This window comes from Entelurus aequoreus, linkage group LG19 (assembly GCF_033978785.1).
Source record: "Entelurus aequoreus isolate RoL-2023_Sb linkage group LG19, RoL_Eaeq_v1.1, whole genome shotgun sequence".
Lineage (NCBI taxonomy): Eukaryota > Metazoa > Chordata > Actinopteri > Syngnathiformes > Syngnathidae > Entelurus > Entelurus aequoreus.
Window position 1 is genome coordinate 11,162,017 of NC_084749.1, and position 22,294 is coordinate 11,184,310.

The window sequence follows — 22,294 nt, forward strand, 5'->3', positions numbered from 1 at the left end:
CCGCCTCCTGCCCGATTGTAGCTGAGATAGGCTGCAGCGCCCCCCGCCAACCCGAAGGGAATAAGCGGTAGAAAATGGATGGATGGATGGAGTATATAACTGTAATTTTATTTTTTATTTTTACAGTAATTTTTTACAGTGAAGGTCATGGGTGTCAAACTCTGGCCCGTGGGCCCTTGCGGCAATATCAAATTAACACTAAAGCTGGACCGTTGATTATACATTGCGGCAGTGCCGCAGTAACACCGCTACTTCTAATACTTGCCCCAGCACTCCTCCCAATTTTTTTTTTTTCAGCTAGTCAAACGAGTGCTGGCCCAGTTTCATGTTAGTGCAGCTTCTGCACCCACACACAATTGAATGCAACGCATACTTCATCAACAGCGATACAGGTTACAGTGACGGTAGCCAAATAAAAAACTTTAACACTTTTAGGAATATACGCCACACTGTGAATCCACACCAAACAAGAATGACAAACACATTTCGGGAGAACATCCGCACCGTAACACAACATAAACACAACAGAACAAATACCCAGAACCCTTTGTAGCACTAAATCTTCCGGGACGCTGCAAGGTGTGTGTGTGTGTGTGTGGGTGGGGGTGGTTTGGTGGTAGCGGGGGTGTATTTTGTAGCATCCCGAAAGAGTTAGTGCTGCAAAGGATTCTGGGTATTTGTTCTTTTGTGTTTATGTTGTGTTACGGTGCGGATGTTCTCCCGAAAAGTGTTTTTTATTCTTGTTTGGTGTGGGTTCACAGTGTGGCGTATATTTCTAACAGTGTTAAAGTTTTTTATACTGGCACCCTCAGTGTAACCTGTATCGCTGTTGATGAAGTATGCTTTGCATTCATTTGTGTATGTGTGCTGAAGCTGCACATATCTTGTGACTGGGTCTGAACGATGTTAGAATTGGGTGTACGAGATATGGCTGTTGAACGCCTTCGTTTGATAATGAAAGTTGCCTCGGCTCAAAGCCTGAGCCCCAACATTAAAGAACTAGCATCCAAAAAAAGATGCCAGGTATCTGGCTTGGGCACATCAAATTAGATCAGTGTGTTGCAAACTGAGCAGTAGTGATGGGTTGATGAGGCCTCATGAAGCGTTTCGACACATTGCAAAACTGTATTGATACTGTGTCGATACTGTGTCACTAAATACTGACATCTGCTGGACATTAAAAATCCCTACAGGCAACCTATGGACCGACTCAACTGACACTGATTTTATGACCTAGTATATACAATAATATAAACCAAGTCATTGTATTTCATTTAGGATTATTTAATATCTTCATTTAAATAAAAATATATTTTTATCTTTTTTAGATACAGTCAAATAATGTGAACATGTATCATGACTAGGATGGTAGAAGGTGGGGATTGAACCCCAGTAACCGATTGCTGGCACGGCCACGCTACCAACTTCGCCACGCCGTCATTCCTGTACCTTCTCTAGTAACAGTAGTGATGGGTCCTGCAACACAGATGCATCGGCGCATGCGTCGAGCTCATAGAGCGAAACCCTGTGTCGGTGCGCGTACCGCTTTTAGAAAGTCACGTGACCGATCATGAGCTGCTTTGGTCACGTGACCGATACGCGAACTGTATCGCACTGACGCCTCCTCTGTGCCCTGTCAGCAACATTCCCTCTAAGGTGCGCGCCTGCGCAATTGCGCACTGCTCAGGCGTCCTCCGCGCACACCGTGCGCCGCACAGCCAATATATGCCGCGCACCAAATCAAACCCATCTGAATTCTAAACAAAATAAACACATTTATTCTGGGTAATTTTGAAATGCAACTTTGAGTGACAGTGACAACAAGCGGCCCTAACGGTGTTCGTCAACAACACGCATTGCGCCGCTTCCTAATAAACAGTTTGACGCGCAGGCGTCAGTGCGATACAGTTCATGAGCGGTCACGTGACCAGAACAGCTCATGAGCGGTCACGTGACCAAAACAGCTCGTGTTCGGTCACGTGACTTTCTAAAAGCAATACGCGCACCGACACAGGGTATCGCTCTATGAGCTCGACGCATGCGCCGATGCATCGGTGTTGCCGGACCCATCACTACTGAGCAGTATAAAGTCCTGAATGGTTGTTTTATTCATTGTTATTTAATTTATAAATGTATTAGCCTGTGGAAAAAGTTAATGTTGATATTTACCTCAGAAGGCTGCAAATAGAAAAGAGGCATTAAATTTTTATTTCAATTGTATTTGATATGCAATTGATATATTTTAATTAGTATTATTATTATTTGAAACTTGATTTTGCATGTCACTATAAAGTTATATAATCCTTGCTTGTTCAATATTCAATGCAAAACTTGTTTGGGTCCCTATTAAAAGGTTAATTTGTTCAACCTTGGCCCGCTGCTTTGTTCAGTTTCAAACTTTGGCCCACTCTGTATTTGAGTTTGACACCCCTGTTGAAGGTGAAGCTCTGTCATCCTGGAAGAACTCACAGTAAAGCCACTGCTCCTCCACATTGAGAGGAGCCAGATGAGGTGGTTCGGGCATCTGCTCAGGATGCCACCCGAACGCCTCCCTAGGGAGGTGTTTAGGGCAAGTCCGATCGGCAGGAGGCCACGGGGAAGACCCAGGACACATTGGGAACACTATGTCTCCCGGCTGGCCTGGGAACGCCTCGGGATCCCCCGAGAAAAGCTGGACGAAGTGGCTGGAGAAAGGGAAGTTTGGGCTTCTCTGCTTAGGCTGCGGCCCCCGCAACCCGACCATAACCCGACCATAAGCGGAAGAAAATGGATGGATTTAGTATGACAGTTATACTGTCATGTTGAGTACAAAAACTAACTAAACCTTACACAATATGTTGTTCCCAGTAAAATTCACAAAGATACATATCTCCAGGCATTATTAGCCATTTTGCATGTGTGGTTTAGGAGTTATGTTTAAATAACTGTCAGATTGAGTGTGACAGTATACTGTCATAGTGAGTAAAACCCATATTTTGTATTTGCAAACCTTACAAAAACAACTAAATCTAGATAAACTACAAATACAATATTACAGGCATTTTTAGACATAATGCATGTTTGGTTTTGGAGTTATGTTTATATAACTTTCATATTTAGTATGACAGTTATACTGTTAAAATGAGTAAAAAAAACTAACTTGTGTCCGTCATAAAACCCAATTTTTGTATTTGCAAACCTTACAAAAACAACTGATTCTAGTAAAACTCACATTAATACAATATTACAGGCATGTTTAGACATATTGCATGTTTAGTTTTGGATTTATGTTTATACAACCCCCTTTCTGAGCCGCCACCTTTGTGGTTTGCGTGTCCCACTGATCCTAGGAGCTATGTTGTCCGAGGATTCCATGCCCCCTGGTAGGGTCCCTCAAGACAAACAGGTCCTAGGTGAGGGATCAGACAAAGAGCAGCTCAAACACCTTTATGAAAAGTACAAATCGAGGACCTAGATTTTTTTCTCGCCCAGGCACGGGTCACCGTGGCTCCCCTGTGGAGCCAGGCGCAGAGGTGGGGCACGATGGCGAGCGACTGGTGGGCGCCTGTCTCCATGGGGCCCTGCCGGGCTCAGCTCGAAGAGGCAACGTGGGTCAACCCTCCAATGGGCTCACCACTCATGGGCCCATTGAGGTCATAGAGGTCGGATGCAGTGTGAACTGGGCGGCAGCCGAAGGCAGGACACTTGGCGGTCCGATTATCGGCTACATAAGCTCGCTCTTGGGATGTGGAACGTCACCTCGCTGGGAGGGAAGGAGCCTGAGCTGGTGCGCGAGGTGAAGAAGTTCCGGCTAGATATAGTTGGACTCACTTCGACGCACAGCAAGGGCTCTGGCACCTGTTCTCTCAAGAGGGGCTGGACTCTCTTCCACTCTGGCGTTGCAAGCAATGAGAGGCTGGGGTGGCAATTGTTGTTGCTCAAAGCCTGCACGTTGGACTTTAACCCAGTAGATGAGATGGTAGCTTCCCTCCGCATTCGGGTTGGGTGACGGGTCCTGACTGTTGTTTGTGTTTACGCACCAAACAGCAGCTCAGAGTACCCATGCTTTTTGGATTCCCTTGAGGGATAACTGGAGAGTGCTCCCTCGGGTGATTCCCCTGTTCTGTTGGGGGACTTCAATGCTCATGTTGGCAAGGACAGTGAAACCTGGAGAGTCGTGATTGGGAAAAATGAACCTAAGTGGTGTTTTGTTATTGGACTTTTGTGCTCGTCACGGATTGTCCATAACAAACACAATGTTCAAACATAAGGGTGTCTATATGTGTACTTGGCACCAGGACACCCTCGGCCACAGTTCCATGATTGACTTTGTAGTTGTGTCATGGGATTTGTGGCCTCATGTTTTGGACACTCGGGTGAAGAGAGGGGCAGAGCTTTCTGCCAATCATCACCTGGTGGTGAGCTGGCTCCGATGGTGGTGGAGGATGCGTTAGACCTCGCAGGCCCAAACGCATTGTGAGGGTCTGCTGGGAACGGCTAGCAGAGTCTCCTGTCAGAGAGAGTTTCAATTACCACCTCCGGAAGAACTATGAACATGTCACGAGGGAGGTGCTGGACATTGAGTCTGAGTGGACCATGTTCTGTGCCTCTCTTGTCGAGCCGGCTGATTAGAGCTGTGGCCGCAAGGTGTTTGGTGCCTGTCGTGGCGGTAATCCTACCTGCAGTGAGGGATGCCGTCAAGCTGAAGAAAGAGCCTATCGGGTCCTTTTGGCTCATGGGACTCCAGAGGCAGCGGTTATACCGAAAGGCCAAGCAGTGCCTCGGGAATCTGTGGTGGGCTCTCCAATTTCTGGGGCTTAGGTTGCCTAGGTAGTTAAAAAGCTCCTCGGTGGCAAGGCCCCAGGTGTTGATGAGTTCCGTCCGGAGTACCTTAAGGCTCTGGATACTGTGGGGCTGTCTTGGTTGACAAGACTCTGCAACATCACGTGGACATTGGGGGCGTACCTCTGGATTGGCAGACCGGGGTGGTGGTTCCTCTCTTTAAGAAGGGGAACCGGAGGGTGTGTTCCAACTATCGTGAAACACACTTCTCAGCCTTCCCAGTAAGGTCTATTCATGTGTACTGGAGAGGAGGAAACTCGGATCCAGGACGAACAGTGTGGTTTTCGTCATGGTCGTGGAACGGTAGACCAGGTCTATACTCTCGGCAAGGTCCTTGAGTGTGAAGCGACTGGGATGAGAATCAGCACTTCCAAGTCCAAGTCCATGGTTCTCGCGCAGGAAAGGGTCGAGTGCCATCTACAGGTTGGGGAGGAGATCTTGCCCCAAGTGGAGGAGTTCAAGTACCTAGGAGTCTTGTTCACGAGTGAAGATAGAGTGGATCGGGAGATCCACAGGCGGATTGGTGCGGCGTTTTCAGTATTGAGGACGCTATATCGATCCGTTGTGGTGAAGAAGGAGCTGAGCCAGAAGGAAAAGCTTTCAATTTACCGTCGATCTACGTTCCCAGCTTTGGGTTATGACCGAAAGGACAAGGTCACGGGTACAAGCGGCCGAAATGCGTTTCCTCTGCCGGGTGGTGGGTCTCTCCCTTTGAGATAGGGTGAGAAGCTCTGTCATCCGGGAGGAACTCAGAGTAAAGCAGCTGCTCCTCCGCATTGAGAGGAGCCAATGAGGTGGTTCGAGCATCTGCTTAGGATGCCACCCGAACGCCTCTAGGGAGGTGTTTAGGGCAAGTCCGACCGGCAGGAGGCCACGGGGAAGACCTAGGACACATTGGAAAGACTATGTCTCCCGGCTGGCCTGGGAACGCCTCGGAATACCCCGAGAAGAGCTGGACGAAGTGGCTGGGGAGAGGGAAGTCTGGGATTTTCTGCTCAGGCAACCCGACCTCGGATAAGCGGAAGAAAATGGATGGATTTAGAATGACAGTTATACTGTCAAATTGAGTACAAAAACTAACTAAACCTTACACAATATATTGTTTCTAGTAAAACTCACAAAGATACATATCTCCAGGCATTATTAGCCATTTTGCATGTGTGGTTTAGGAGTTATGTTTAAATAACTGTCAGATTGAGTGTGACAGTATACTGTCATAGTGAGTAAAACCCATATTTTGTATTTGCAAACCTTACAAAAACAACTAAATCTAGTTAAACTCACACAGATACAATATTACAGGCATTTTAGACATAATGCATGTTTGGTTTTAGAGTTATGTTTATATAACTTTCATATTTATTATCACAGTTATACTGTCATATTGAATAAAAAAAAACTAACTTGTGTCTTTGCAAACCTTACAAAAGACAATTTTTCTAGTAAAACTAATGTCGTAATAACATTTTGCATGTGTTGTTTGAGTTATGTTTAAATAACTGTCATATTGAGTGTGACAGTATACTGTCATAAAACCCAATTTTTGTATTTGCAACCCTGATTCTAGTAAAACTCACACATATACAATATTACAGGCAGTTTTGGACATAATGCATGTTTGGTTTTGGAGTTATGTTTATATAACTTTAATTTATAGTATGACAGCTAAACTGTTATATTGAGTAGAAAAAACTAACCTGTGTTCGTCATAAAACCCAATTTTTGTATTTGCGAACCCTACAACTGATTCAAATAAAATTCACATGAATTCAATATTACAGGCATTTTCAGACATTTTGCATGTTTGGTTTAGGAATTATGTTGGAATACATTTGTATTGCTTTTTTCGCATTATCTCAGGATTTTTAGAACATTACTGTCATATTGAGTAAAGTTTTAAAAAAGCATATGTTTCCAGTAAAACTCCCAAAGATGCATTATTTCAGGCATTTTTAGCCATTTTTCAGGTGTGGTTTAGGAGTTATGTTTAAATAACTATCATATTGAGTGGGGCGGTATACTGTCATATTGAGTTAAAAAAACTAACTTGTGTCTTTGCAAACCTTACAAAAGAAAATGTTTCTAGCAACACTCACAAAGATAATTTTTTCACGCTATTAGACATGTTTCATGTGTATTTAGGAGTTATAATTACATAACTTTCATATTGAGTGTTAAAGTTATAATGTCATAATGTGTAAAACCTAATTTTTGTATTAGCAAACCATAAAAAACAATTGATTCTAGTAAAACTTACATAGTTCAATATTACAGGCATTTTTAGACATTTTACATGTTTGGTTTAAAAGTTGTTTTTGAATACATTTAAATTGCTTTTTTCGCATTATCTCAGGATTCTAAGATCATTACTTTCATATTGAGTAAAAAACTACTTTTTGTTTTTGCAAACCTTACAAACTCACATAAATACATTATTACAGGTATTTTTAGACATGACACATTTTTGGTTTTGGAGTTATGTTTAGATAACTTTCATATTTAGTATGACTGTTATACTGTCATATTGAATTTAAAAAAAACTAGCTTGTGTCTTTGCAAACTTTACAAAAGATACTTTTTCTAGTAAAACTAACAAAGATACATGACTCCAGGCATTATTAGCCATTTTGCATGTGTTTTTTAAGAGTTATGTTTAAATACATTTTTATTGCTTTTTTCGCATTATCTCAGGATTCTAAAATCATTACTTTCATACTGAGTAAAAAACTACTTTTTGTTTTTGCAAAACTTACAAACTCACATACATACATTATTACAGGTAATTTTAGACATGACACACGTTTGGTTTTGGAGTTATGTTTATATAACTTTCATATTTAGTATGACTGTTATACTGTCATATTGAATAAAAAAAAAATAGCTTGTGTCTTTGCAAACTTTACAAAAGATAATTTTTCTAGTAAAACAAACAAAGGTACATGTCTCCAGGCATTATTAGCCATTTTGCATGTGTTGTTTAGGAATTATGTTTAAATACATTTTTATTGCTTTTTTCGCATTATCTCAGGATTCTAAGATCATTACTTTCATATTGAGTAAAAAACTACTTTTTGTTCTTGCAAACCTTACAAACTTGCATAAATACATTATTACAGGCATTTTTAGACATGACACATGTTTGGTTTTGGAGTTATGTTTAGATAACTTACATATTTAGTATGACTGTTATACTGTCATATTGAATTTAAAAAAACTAGCTTGTGTCTTTGCAAACTTTACAAAAGATACTTTTCTAGTAAAACTAACAAAGATACATGTCTTCAGGCATTATTAGCCATTTTGCATGTGTTTTTTAGGAGTTATGTTGAAATACATTTTTATTGCTTTTTTAGCATTATCTCAGGATTCTAAAATCATTACTTTCATATTGAGTAAAAAACTACTTTTTGTTCTTGCAAACCTTACAAACTTGCATAAATACATTATTACAGGCATTTTTAGACATGACACGTGTTTGGTTTTGGAGTTATGTTTAGATAACTTTAATATTTAGTATGACTGTTATACTGTCATATTGAATTAAAAAAAACTAGCTTGTGTCTTTGCAAACTTTACAAAAGATACTATTTCTAGTAAAACTAACAAAGATAAATGTCTTCAGGCATTATTAGCCATTTTGCATGTGTTTTTTAGGAGTTATGTTTAAATACATTTTTATTGCTTTTTTCGTATAACTCAGGATTCTAAAATCATTACTTTCATATTGAGTAAAAAACTACTTTTTTGTTTTTGCAAACCTTTCAAACTCACATACATACATTATTAAAGGCAATTTTAGACATGACACACGTTTGGTTTTAGAGTTATGTTTATATAACTTTCATATTTAGTATGACTGTTATACTGTCATATTGAATAAAAACAACTAGCTTGTTTCTTTGCAAACTTTACAAAAGATAATTTTTCTCGTAAAACTAACAAAGATACACGTCTCCAGGCATTATTACCCATTTTGCATGGGTTGTTTAGGAATTAAGTTTAAATACATTTTTATTGCTTTTTTCGCATTATCTCAGGTTTCTAAGATCATTACTTTCATATTGAGTAAAAACCACTTTTTGTTTTAGCAAACCTTACAAACTCACATAAATACATTATTACAGGCATTTTTAGACATGACACATGTTTGGTTTTGGAGTTATGTTTAGATAACTTTCATATTTAGTATGACTGTTATACTGTCATATTGAATTTAAAAAACTAGCTTGTGTCTTGGCAAACTTTCCAAAAGATCATTTTTCTAGTAAAACTAACAAAGATACATGACTCCAGGCATTATTAGCCATTTTGCATGTGTTTTTTAAGAGTTATGTTTAAATACATTTTTATTGCTTTTTTCGCATTATCTCAGGATTCTAAAATCATTACTTTCATACTGAGTAAAAAACTACTTTTTGTTTTTGCAAAACTTACAAACTCACATACATACATTATTACAGGTAATTTTAGACATGACACACGTTTGGTTTTGGAGTTATGTTTATATAACTTTAATATTTAGTATGACTGTTATACTGTCATATTGAATACAAAAAAACTAGCTTGTATCTTTGCAAACTTTACAAAAGATAATTTTTCTAGTAAAACTAACAAAGGTACATGTCTCCAGGCATTATTAGCCATTTTGCATGTGTTGTTTAGGAATTATGTTTAAATACATTTTTATTGCTTTTTTCGCATTATCCCAGGATTCTAAGATCATTACTTTCATATTGAGTAAAAAACTACTTTTTGTTCTTGCAAACCTTACAAACTTGCATTAATACATTATTACAGGCATTTTTAGACATGACACATGTTTGGTTTTGGAGTTATGTTTAGATGACTTTCATATTTAGTATGACTGTTATACTGTCATATTGAATTTAAAAAAACTAGCTTGTGTCTTTAAAAACTTTACAAAAGATACTTTTTCTAGTAAAACTAGCAAAGATAAATGTCTTCAGGCATTATTAGCCATTTTGCATGTGTTTTTTAGGAGTTATGTTGAAATACATTTTTATTGCTTTTTTAGCATTATCTCAGGATTCTAAAATCATTACTTTCATATTGAGTAAAAAACTACTTTTTGTTCTTGCAAACCTTACAAAGTTGCATAAATACATTATTACAGGCATTTTTAGACATGACACATGTTTGGTTTTGGAGTTATGTTTAGATAACTTTCATATTTAGTATGACTGTTATACTGTCATATTGAATTAAAAAAAACTAGCTTGTGTCTTTGCAAACTTTACAAAAGATACTTTTTCTAGTAAAATTAACAAAGATTAATGTCTTCAGGCATTATTAGCCATTTTGCATGTGTTTTTTAGGAGTTATGTTTATATACATTTTTATTGCTTTTTTCGCATAACTCTGGATTCTAAAATCATTACTTTCATATTGAGTAAAAAACTACTTTTTGTTTTTGCAAACCTTTCAAACTCACATACATACATTATTAAAGGCCATTTTAGACATGACACACATTTGGTTTTGGAGTTATGTTTATATAACTTTCATATTTAGTATGACTGTTATACTGTCATATTGAATAAAAAAAAACTAGCTTGTGTCTTTGCAAACTTTACAAAAGATAATTTTTCTAGTAAAACAAACAAAGGTACATGTCTCCAGGCATTATTAGCCATTTTGCATGTGTTGTTTAGGAATTATGTTTAAATACATTTTTATTGCTTTTTTCGCATCATCTCAGGATTCTAAGATCATTACTTTCATATTGAGTAAAAAACTACTTGTTGTTCTTGCAAACCTTACAAACTTGCATGAATACATTATTACAGGCATTTTTAGACATGACACATGTTTGGTTTTGGAGTTATGTTTAGATAACTTACATATTTAGTATGACTGTTATACTGTCATATTGAATTTAAAAAAACTAGCTTGTGTCTTTAAAAACTTTACAAAAGATACTTTTTCTAGTAAAACTAACAAAGATAAATGTCTTCAGGCATTATTAGCCATTTTGCATGTGTTTTTTAGGAGTTATGTTGAAATACATTTTTATTGCTTTTTTAGCATTATCTCAGGATTCTAAAATCATTACTTTCATATTGAGTAAAAAACTACTTTTTGTTCTTGCAAACCTTACAAAGTTGCATAAATACATTATTACAGGCATTTTTAGACACGACACATGTTTGGTTTTGGAGTTATGTTTAGATAACTTTCATATTTAGTATGACTGTATACTGTCATATTGAATTAAAAAAAACTAGCTTGTGTCTTTGCAAACTTTACAAAAGATACTTTTTCTAGTAAAACTAACAAAGATTAATGTCTTCAGGCATTATTAGCCATTTTGCATGTGTTTTTTAGGAGTTATGTCTAAATACATTTTTATTGCTTTTTTTGCATAACTCAGGATTATAAAATCATTACTTTCATATTGAGTAAAAAACTACTTTTTGTTTTTGCAAACCTTTCAAACTCACATACATACATTATTAAAGGCAATTTTAGACATGACACACGTTTGGTTTTAGAGTTATGTTTATATAACTTTCATATTTAGTATGACTGTTATACTGTCATATTGAATAAAAAAAACTAGCTTGTGTCTTTGCAAACTTTACAAAAGATAATTTTTCTCGTAAAACTAACAAAGATACACGTCTCCAGGCATTATTACCCATTTTGCATGGGTTGTTTAGGAATTAAGTTTAAATACATTTTTATTGCTTTTTTCGTATTATCTCAGGATTCTAAGATCATTACTTTCATATTGAGTAAAAACCCCTTTTTGTTTTAGCAAACCTTACAAACTCACATAAATACATTATTACAGGCATTTTTAGACATGACACATGTTTGGTTTTGGAGTTTTGTTTAGATAACTTTCATATTTAGTATGACTGTTATACTGTCATATTGAATTTAAAAAAACTAGCTTTTGTCTTGGCAAACTTTCCAAAAGATCATTTTTCTAGTAAAACTAACAAAGATACATGTCTTCAGGCATTATTACCCATTTTGCATGGGTTGTTTAGGAATTATGTTTAAATACATTTTTATTGCTTTTTTCGCATTATCTCAGGATTCAAAGATCATTACTTTCATATTGAGTAAAAAAAATACATTTTGTTTTTGCAAACCTTACAAACTCACATAAATACATTATTACAGGCATTTTTAGACATGACACATGTTTGGTTTTGGAGTTATGTTTATATAACTTTCATATTTAGTATGACTGTTATACTGTCTGAGCTTGTGTCAATGCAAACTTTACAAAATACAATTTTTCTAGGAAAACTAACACAGATACATGTTTCCAGACATTATTAGCCATTTTGCTTGTGTTGTTTAGGAGTAATGTTTAAATACATTTTTAATTTTTTGTCGCATTATCTCAGGATTTTAAGAACATTACAGTCATATTGAGTAAAAAAAACTACTTCTTGTGTTTGCAAGTTTTAAAAAAGCATGTGTTTCAAGTAAAAACTGCCAACGATGCATTATTTCAGGCATTATTAGCCACTTTTCATGTGTGGTTTGAGTTATGTTTAAATAACTGTAATATTGAGTGTGACAGTATACTGTCATAGTGAGTAAAACCTAATTTATGTATTTGCAAACCTTACAAAATCATATAAATCTAGTAAAACTCACATGTATTCTATATTACAGACATTTTTAGACATTTCGCATGTTTGGTTTAGGATTCAATATTACAGGCATTTTTAGACATTTTACATGTTTGGTTTAAAATTTGTGTTTGAATAAATTTTTATTGCTTTTTTCGCATTATCTCAGGATTCTAAGAACATTACTTTCATATTGAGTAAAAAACTACTTTTTGTTTTTGCAAACCTTACAAACTCACATAAATACATTCCTACAGGCATTTTTAGACATGACACATGTTTGGTTTTGGAGTTATGTTTATATATCTTTCATATTTAGTATGACTGTTATGCTGTCATATTGAATTAAAAAAATAGCTTTTGTCTTTGATATCTTTACAAAAGATCATTTTTTTAAACTAACAACGTTACATGTCTCCCTTGGCATTATTAGCCATTTTGCATGTGTAGTTTAGGAGTTAGGTTTAAATATATTTGTATTGCTTTTTTTCCCATTATCTCAGGGTTCTAAGAACATTACAGTCATATTGAGTAATAAACTACTTTTTGTGATTGCAAAATGTAAAACTCAGTAAAACTCCCAAGGATTCATTATTTCAGGCATTATTAGCCATTTTATGTGTAGTTTATGAGTTATGTTTAAATAACTGTCATATTGAGTGTGATTTTGTCATTGTGAGTAAAACTTAATTTTTGTATTTGCAAACCTTACAAAAAAACTGATTCTAGTAAAACTCACATTGATACAGTATTACAGGCATGTTTAGAAAATATTGCATGTTTGGTTTTGGAGTTATATTTATATAACCTGCTTTCTGAGCCGCCACTTTTGTGGTTTGCGTGTCCTACTGATCCAGGAAAATGTTGTCCGGGGGCTTCTATGCCCCCTGGTAGGGTCCTCCAAGACAAACAGGTCCTAGGTGAGGGATCAGACAAAGAGCAGCTCAAAGACCTTTATTAAAAGTACAATTGAGGACCTAGATTTTTTCTCGCCCGGACGCAGGTCACCGTGGCTCCCCTGTGGAGCCAGGCCCAGAGGTGGGGCACGATGGCGATTGACGGGCCTGTCCCCATGGGGCCCAGCCTTGCTCAGCTCGAAGAGGCAACGTGGATCCCCCCTCCAGGGCTCACCACTCATGGGCTTGGGTCACAGAGGGTGCAGTTTGAGCTGGGCGGCAGCCGAAGGCAGGGCACTTGGTGGTCCGATTATCGGCTACATATGCTCGCTCTTGTGACATGGAACATCACCTCGCTGGGAGGGAAGGAGCCTGAGCTGTAGCATGAGGTGGAGACGTTCCCGGCTAGATATAGTTGGACTCACAGCAAGGGCTCTGGAACCTGTTCACTCAAGAGGGGCTGGACTGAGCTGAACTTTCATTACTTGCAACGCCAGAGTGGAAGAGATTCGACACTGGCGTTGCAACTAATGAGAGGCTGGGGTGGCAATTCTTGTTACCCCCCGGCTCAAAGCCTGCACGTTGGAATTTAACCCAATAGACTGAGCTTCCCTCAGCCTTCGGGTTGGGTGACGGGTCCTGACTGTTGTTTGTGTTTACACACCAAACAGCAGCTCAGAGTACCCACTCTTTTTGGATTCCCTTGAGGGAGTACTGGAGAGTGCTCCCTCGGGTGATTCCCTTGTTCTGCTGGTGGGCAACGACAGTGAAACCTGGAGAGTCGTGATTGGGAAAAATGGCCACCCGGGTCTGAACCCAAGTGGTGCTTTGTTATTGGACTTTTGTGCTCGTCACGGATTGTCCATAACAAACACAATGTTCAAACATAAGGGTGTCCATATGTGCACTTGGCACAAGGACACCCTCGGCCGCATGATTGACTTTGTAGTTGTGTCATGGGATTTGCGGCCTCATGTTTTGGACACTCTGTGAAGAGAGGGGCAGAGCTTTCTACCAACCACCACCTGGTGGTGAGCTGGCTCCTATGGTAGGGGAGGATGCCGGTCAGACCTGGCAGGCCCGAACGCATTGTAAGGGTCTGCTGGGAATGCCTAGCAGAGTCTCCTGAAGAACTTTGAACATGTCCGGAAGAACTTTGAACATGTCACGAGGGAGGTGCTGGACATTGAGTCTGAGTGGACCATGTTCCGTTCCTCTCTTGTTGAGCCAGCTGATTGAAGCTGTGGCCGCAAGGTGTTTGGTGCCTGTCGTGGCGGTAATCCACCAGCAGTGAGGGATGCTGTCAAGCTGAAGAAAGAGCCATCGGGTCCTTTTGGCTCATGGGACTCCAGAGGTAGTGGGCATACCGACAGGCCAAGCGAGACCTCCTCAATCCCACCAACACGTCTTCCTATGAGGAAACAGTGCCTGGGAAGTCTGTGGTGGGCTCTCCTATTTCTGGGGCTGAGGTTGACAAGGTAGTTAAAAAGCTCCTCGGTGGCAAGGCCCCGGGGGTATGAGCTCCGTCCGGAGTTCCTTAAGGCTCTGGATGCTGTGGGGCAGTATTGGTTTACAAGACTCTGCAACATTGCGTCTACATCGGGGGCGGTACCTCTGGATTGGCAGACCGGGGTGGTTGTTCCCCGGTCTGCCAATCCAGGATGGCAGACCGGATTGGCAGACCCGGTCTGCCAATCCGGTCTGCTATGAGTCCTAACTGCTTTGGTACACCTGCCGATGACAGCCTTCAGTATTTTGTGGCTGTCATCAGCCACAAAATACTACATTACTCTGGCGTTGCAAGTAATGAGAGGCTGGGTTGTCAGAAGGGGAACCGGAGGGTGTGTTCCAACTATCGTAGATCACACTCCTCAGCCTTCCCGGTAAGGTCTATTCATGCGTACTGGAGAGTAGGAACCTCGGATCCAGGACAATCAGTGTGGTTTTTCCTGGTCGTGGAACGGTAGACCAGCTCTAAACTCTCGGCAGGGTCCTTGAGTGTGCATGGGAGTTTGCCCAACCAGTCTACATAAGTTTTGTGGACTTGGAGAAGACATTCGGCCTTGGTCCCCGGTAAATCCTGTGGGTAGTGCTCAGAGAGTATGGAGTATCGGCATGTCTGATTGTGGGGGGTGTCTCCCTGTATGATCAGTGTCAGAGCTTGGTCCGCATTGCCGGCAGTATGTCGGACCCCTTTCCAGTGAGGGTTGGACTCCGCCAAGGCTGCCCTTTGTCACCGATTCTGTTCATAACTTTAATGGACAGAATATCTAGGCGCAGTCATGGCTTTGACTGCGCCTGGTTTGGTGGCTGCAGGATTAGGTCTCTGCTTTTTGCAGATGATGTGGTCCTTATGGCTTCAACTGGCCAGGATCTTCAGCTTTCATTGGATCTGTTCGCAGTGAAGCGACTGGGATGAGAATCAGCACCTCCAAGTCCGAGTCCATTGTTCTCGCCCGGGAAAGGGTGGAGTGCCATCTCCAGGTTGGGAAAGAGATCTTGCCCCAAGTGAAGGCGTTCAAGTACCTAGGAGTCTTGTTCACGAGTGAGTATAGAGTGGATCGTGAGATCTACAGGCGGATCGGTGCGGCGTCTTCAGTAATGAGGACGCTATATCGATCCGTTGTGGTGAAGAAGGAGCTGAGCCAGAAGGAAAAGCTTTCAATTTACCGGTCGATCAACGTTCCCATCCTCACCTATGGTCATGAGCTTTCGGTTATGACCAAAAGGAAAAGGTCACGGGTACAAGCGGCCGAAATGAGTTTCCTCCGCCGGGTGGTGGGTCTCTCCCTTAGAGATAGGGTGAGAAGCTCTGTCATCCGTGAGGAACTCAGTGTAAAGCCGCTGCTCCTCCACATTGAGAGGAGCCAGATGAGGTGGTTCGGGCATCTGCTCAGGATGCCACATTGATACAATATTACAGGCATGTTTAGACATCTTGCATGTTTGGTTTTGGAGTTATGTTTATATAACCTGCTTTCTGAACCGCCACCTTTGTGGTTTGCGTGTCCCACTGATCCTAGGAGCTATGTTATCCAGGGGCTTCTCTACCCCCTGGTAGGGTCCCCCAAGAAAAACAGGTCCTAGGTGAGGAATCAGACAAAGAGCAGCTCAAAGACCTTTATGAAAAGTACAAATCGAGGACCTAGATTTTTTTCTTGCCCGGACGCGGGTCACCATGGCTCCCCTGTGGAGCCAGGCCCAGAGGTGGGGCACGATGGCGAGCGACTGGTGCCCATGGGGCCCAGCTCGAAGAGGCAACGTGGGTCCCCCCTGCAATAGGCTCACCACTCATGGGCTGGGTCATAGAGGTCGGGTGCAGTGTGAGCTGGGCGGAAGCCGGAGGCAGGGCACTTGGCAGTCCGATTATCGGCTACATAAGCTCGCTCTTGGGACGTGGAACCTCACCTCGCAGGGATGGAAGGAGCCTGAGCTGGTGCGCGAGGTGGAGAAGTTCCCGGCTAGATAAAGTTGGACTCACTTCGACGCACAGCAAGGGCTCTGGAACCTGTTCTCTCAAGAGGGGTTGGACTCTCTCCCACTCTGGCGTTGCAAGTAATGAGAGGCTGGGTTGTCAATTCTTGTTTCCCCCCGGCTCAAAGCCTGCACATTGGACTTAACCCAGTAGACGAGATGGTAGCTTCCCTCCGCTTTCTGGTTGGGTGACGGGTCCTGACTGTTGGTGTTTACGCACCAAACAGCAGCTCAGAGTACCCACTCTTTTTGGATTCCCTTGAGAGTGCTCCCTCGGGTGATTCCCTTGTTCTGCTGGGGGTCTTCAACGCTCATGTTGGCAACGACAGTGAAACCTGGAGAGTCGTGATTGGGAAAAATGGCCACCCAGATCTGAACCCAAGTGGTGCTTTGTTATTGGACTTTTGTGCTCGTCACGGATTGTCCATAACAAACACAATGTTCAAACATAAGGGTGTCCATATAAGCACTTGGCACCAGGACACCCTCGGCCGCAGTTCCATGATTGACTTTGTAGTTGTGTCATGGGATTTGCGGCCTCATGTTTTGGACACTCGGGTGAAGAGAGGGGCGAGCTTTCTACCGATCACCACCTGGTGAGCTGGCTCCGATGGTGGGGAAGGATGCCGGACAGACCTGGCAGGCCCAAACGCATTGTGAGAGTCTTTTGGGAACGCCTAGCAGAGTCTCCTGTCAGAGAGAGTTTCTTTTTCCACTTCCGGAAGAACTTTGAACATATCACAAAGGAGGTGCTGGACATTGAGTCGGAATGGATCATGTTCCGTGCCTCACTTGTCGAGCCAGCTGATTGGAGCTGTGGCCGCAAGGTGTTTGGTGCCTGTCGTGGCGGTAATCCTAGAACCCGCTGGTGGCCACCAGCAGTGCGGGATGCCGTCAAGCTGAAGAAAGAGCTTATCTGGTCCTTTTGGCTCATGGGACTCCAGAGGCAGCGGGCATACCGACAGGCCAAGCGAAACCTCCTCAATCCCACCAACACGTCTTCCTATGAGGAAGCAGTGTCTGGTGAATTTGTGGTGGGCTCTCCTATTTCTGGGGCTGAGGTTGCCAAGGTAGTTAAAAACCTCCTCGGTGGCAAGGCCCCGGGGGTAGATGAGCTCCGTCCGGAGTTCCTTAAGGCTCTGGATGCTGTGGGGCATCGCATGGACATCTGGGGCGGTACCTCTGGATTGGCAGACCGGGGTGGTGGTTCTTCTCTTTAAGAAGGGGAACCGGAGGGTGTGTTCCAACTATCGTAGATCACACTCCTCAGCCTTCTCAGTAAGGTCTATTCATGTGTACTGGAGAGGAGGAACCTCGGATCCAGGACGAACAGTGTGGTTTTCGTCCTGGTCGTGGAACGGTAGACCAGCTCTATACTCTCGGCAGGGTCCTTGAGTATGCATGGGAGTTTGCCCAACCAGTCTACATGTGCTTTGTGGACTTGGAGAAGACATTCCACCCCGGGAAGTCCTGTGGGGAGTGCTCAGAGAGTATGGGGTATCGGCATGTCTGATTGTGGCGGGTCGCTCCCTGTATGATCAGTGTCAGAGCTTGGTCCGCATTGCCGGCAGTAAGTCGGACCCCTTTCCAGTGAGGGTCGGACTCCGCCAAGGCTGCCCTTTGTCACCGATTCTGTTCATAACTTTTGTGGACAGAATTTCTAGGCACAGTCATGGCGTTGAGGGGATCCGGTTTGGTGGCTGCAGGATTAGGTCTCTGCTTTTTGCAGATGATGTGGTCCTTATGGCTTCAACTGGCCAGGATCTTCAGCTCTCATTGGATCGGTTCGCAGCCGAGTGTGAAGCGACTGGGATGAGAATCAGCACCTCCAAGTCCGAGGTTCTCGCCCGGGAAAGGGTGGAGTGCCATCTCGAGGTTGGGCAGGAGATCTTGTGGATGAGTTCAAGTACCTGGAGTCTTGTTCATGAGTGAGGGAAGAGTGGATCGTGAGATGCACAGGCTGATCGGTGCGGCGTCTTCAGTAATGAGGACGCTATATCGATTCGTTGTGGTAAGAAGGAGCTGAGGCAGAAGGAAAAGCTCTCAATTTACCGGTCGATTTACGTTCCCATCCTCACCTATGGTCATGAGCTTTGGAGTAAGACCGAAAGGACAAGATCACGGGTACAAGCGGCCAAAATGAGTTTTCTCCGCTGGGTGGCGGGTCTCCCCCTTACTGTAAGAATTTTCACCGTTTGATTACAGTAACCTACTGGCAGCTAATGGTTCCAGTATAAAACTGTTTTTCTACAGCACACATACTGTGATTTATCACTACAGTTTATTACTGTAAAAAGTATCACAGTACTGTGCTGTATCAAATATACGCTTCACAGCATAATACTGTCATCTGTTTAGCGGCATTACACTGTTATTTTAGTGTATCCACTGTAATATCCATTAACTTTTAATTACAGTAAAATAATTGTAAGCACTATAGACTGAGCTTTACGGTATAATGCCACTAGAAGTTAATGAATTGAACTTTTAAATTTTCAAAATCAAAACCCCTGCAATCTGCTGGCATAAAAATGACTGGAGAAATGGCCTTGCAAGTTAATGCTTTTATTAACCAATTATTTTAAAGTGCATCAAATACATTCAATGTACATTTAGTTCATTCTTCTTATTTTCAGTAAAGCATTTTAACATTTATAACATGTCAACTTAATTTCAAACTGGAGACAAAACACTGAACACGAGTCCAGTGTTTAGTTGTCGGCTACATAAAGCCCCACTCAAAGTCTGTGAGATGTTTTATAAGGGTGGCTACGTGAGGATTTACAGTTGCTGCCTTTTTCTGAACCAGCTTCCCGGTCTTCTTGGACACCACCTTTCCCTGGCTAGCCTTTGTTCCCCTCTCGGGGTTAACGCCAATGAATCGCCTAAAAAAGAGAGAAAGCATATTAGATATTCTGTTGTGATTGAAGATTACTTGCAGTCGATGCAGAACTCCCCTCACATTGTTATTTAGGAATATGTACTGCACAAATATTAATATCAATTTTAGGATGTATGTGAGCCATACCATAACCACAGCTGTAGATGAGTGAATGCTCTAAAACCCATTAAGACAAATTCAGAGAGGAAGACAATGCTAAAGCCTCCCCAATCCCTCTCTCTATTTATTTTTTCTCTCCATCTACGGGACCGTGTATTTACGCTGATGTTTCCTGCTTTCACCCATTTAACATATCGTTACCTGCTCATTACCTATCTTCTCTGCATCCTGGGGTCACACTGGTGCTTCTTGCCTTTACCCATTCAACATATCTTTACCTGCACATCACCTACCTTCTCTGCATAGTGTGGTCACGCTGGTGCTTTCTACCTTTACCCATTCAACATATCTTTACCTGCACATTACCTACCTTCTCTGTATCCTGGCGTCTAGCTGGTGTTTCCTGCCTTTACCCATTCAACATATATTTACCTGCACATTACCTACCTTCCCTGCATCCTGGGGTCACACTGGTGCTTCTTTCTTTCACCATACAACATATCTTCACCTGCACATACCTACCTTGTCTGCATTGCGTCGACCACACCTGCGCTTCCTTCTTTCACCCATTCAACATACCTTCACCCGCACATTACCTACCTTCTCTGCATAGTGGGGTCACACTGGTGCTTCCTGCCTTTACCCATTCAACATATCTTCACCCGCACATTACCTACCTTCTCTGCATCCTGGGGTCAAACAGGTGCTTCCTTCTTTGACCCAGTCAACATATCTTTACCTGCACATTACCTACCTTCTCTGTATCCTAGCGTCAAACTGGTGCTTCGGTCCTTAATAAGAAGGTCCACAAAGGAACAGAAGAGTCATTGATTTAAGGCACAGAATTGGGGAAATGACAAGTCAAATTCCTGAACAGAGGTGAGAAATATAAAATAAAATATCCTAACAGTATTTAACAGTATCAAGAGGATTTACCTTTGAACGAATTCCAATGTCCGAGCACCAAGCAAGAAGGGCAGCAAGCCCTGAGATGAAGGTAGGTTGGACGCCTTTGCAGATGACATCACCTTCCATGCTGATCATCCAACGTTTTATTGTGACTTTGTCACCAGCAACTGGTAAAGTCAAGAAATGCAGTTTATGTTCCTAAACAGTATCCAATATGGGTAGCATTTTAAAAGTATTTGGAATGGCCACCTCACTCGCTCTCTCTTTACTCTGTTTACATCTAGTCTCCTAAGGCAGTGGTTCTCAAATGGGGGTATGCGTACTCCTGGGAGTACTTGAAGGTATGCCAAGGGGTACGTGAGATTTTAAAAAAATATTCTAAAAATAGCAACAATTCAAAAACCCTTTATAAATATATTTATTGAATAATACTTCGACAAAATATGAATGTAAGTTCATAAACTGAACATCTAATCAAGTAGGCTATTCCATTCATTACCATAAAGCCAGAGTTTCCCCCATGCCATGATGGTTTGACCCTACCTGGCGGTGCCACACGGCACCAACTGTCAATCAACTATCCATGTAGAAAACAATGGAGGCGTGGTTAGAGCGTAGCAGTAATGCAGCTGAGACATGTGGACATGTTCCATAAATATTGATGTTGAAGATTTATTTTTTTGTGAAGAAATGTTGAGAATGAAGTTCATGAATCCAGATGGATCTCTATTACAATCCCCAAAGAGGGCACTTTAAAGGCCTACTGAAATGATTTGTTTTAATTTAAACGGGAATAGCAGATCCATTCTATGTGTCATACTTGATCATTTCGCAATATTGCCATATTTTTGCTGAAAGGATTTAGTAGAGAAAATCGACGATAAAGTTCGCAACTTTTGCTCGCTGATAAAAAAAAGCCTTAACTGTACCGGAAGTAGCGTGACGTCACAGGAGCTAGGATTCCTCACAATTCCCCGTTGTTTACAATGGAGCGAGAGAGATTCGGACCGAGAAAGTGATGATTACCCCATTAATTTGAGCGAGGATGAAAGATTCGTAGATGAGGAACGTTACAGTGAATGACTTGAGAGGCAGCGATGGACGTATCTTTTTTCGCTCTGACCGTAACATAGGTACAAGCTGGCTCATTGGATTCCACACTCTCCTTTTTCTATTGTAGATCACAGATTTGTATTTTAAACCACCTCGGATACTATATCCTCTTGAAAATGAGAGTCGAGAACGCGAAATGGACATTCAGTGCCTTTTATCTCCACGACAATACATCGGCGAAATGCTTTAGCTACGAGCTAACGTGATAGCATCTTGCTTTAACTGCACATAGAAACAAAAAAAATAAACCCCTGACTGGAAGTATAGATAGAAAATCAACAATACTATTAAACCGTGGACATGTAAATACACGGTTAATGCTTTCCAGGCGGGCGAAGGTTAACAATGCTGTGCTAACGACGCCATTGAAGCTAACTTAGCAACCGGACTGCACAGAGCTATGCTAAAAACATTAGCTCTCCACCTACGCCAGCCAGCCCTCATTTGCTCATCAACACCCGTGCTCA